Here is a 1,292-nt window from a genome sequence, read left to right as displayed (position 1 = left end):
TCTGCTATGTTTTCATAAAATTACAACCTTACAACAATTACACTCCCTAAGTGTTTTTTGAAAACAGCTTTATTGATATATAATTCATGTCATATAATTCATACATTTAAAATGTACACTACTGTGATTTTTTAGTATTTACAGAGTTGTGCAACCATCAGCACAATTAACTTTAGAACATTTTTATCAATCCCAGAATAAACCTAGTACTGTTAATAGTCACTTTCCATTCTCTACCAAACTTCCCAGCTTTAGGAAATTACTTGGTATTCTACTTCTTGTATCAATAGATTTGCCATTCTGGACATTTTATATAAATAGAATTATGCAATTTATGGTCTTTTGTGACTGACTTCTTTTATTTATCATGAGGTTTTCAAGGTTCAACGATGTCGTAGTATATGACATTTCATTTATTTTAACTTCTTTAATTTTTAAATATTATACTGAATTTGTATACAACATTTTATTTATCTATTGATCATATGGTTGCTTGTATTGTTTTCACTTTTTGGATTTTATGAATAATTCTTCTGTGAACACTCATATACAAGTTTTTGTGTGGACATATGTTTTTCAGGTCTGGATAAATATCTATAAGTGGAATTTCTGGGTCCTATGGCAATTCTGTGTTTATTCTTTTGTGGAACTGCTAGACTGTTTTCCAAAGTAGCTGTACCACTTCATATTTCCACCAGCAATGTATGAAGGGTCTGACTTTTCCACACCCTGACAGCACTTTTTATTAACTCTTTTTGGTTATAAAAGAAGTGGTGTAGTGATATTTCATGATGATTTAGATTTGCATTTCCCTGGTGGCAAATGATGTTGATCATCTTTTCATGGGCTTATTGGGTATGCATTATCTTCACATTTTTGGTTACATTCAATTATGATGAAGTCTAGCATCTATTTTTCCATTTGTTGTTCATGCTTTAAGTGCCATATCTAAGAAACTATTGCTTAATCCAAGGTCACCAAGTTTTAGTCCTCCATTTATTTTAATAGTTTTATAATTTTATCTCTTAGGTATAGAACTTTGATCTATTTTTAGTTACTTTCAATGTATTGTATAATGTTGGGACCCAACTTTGTTGTTTTCCATGTAGTTATTCAGTTGCCCAACACCATTACCTCAATTTAATTGTTTTGACACTTTGTTGAAAATTAATTCACCATAAATGTGAGGGTTTTTTTCTGGGTTTTCAATTCTATCTCATAAGGTTATGTCTAACTTTATGCCGGTACTGAACTGTCTTGATTATTGTAGTTCGAAGTAAGTTTTGAAATTG

This window comes from Pteropus vampyrus, unplaced genomic scaffold (assembly GCF_000151845.1).
Source record: "Pteropus vampyrus isolate Shadow unplaced genomic scaffold, Pvam_2.0 Scaffold130, whole genome shotgun sequence".
Lineage (NCBI taxonomy): Eukaryota > Metazoa > Chordata > Mammalia > Chiroptera > Pteropodidae > Pteropus > Pteropus vampyrus.
The sequence above is the reverse complement of the archived record's forward strand: the minus strand, read 5'-3'. Positions refer to the sequence as shown.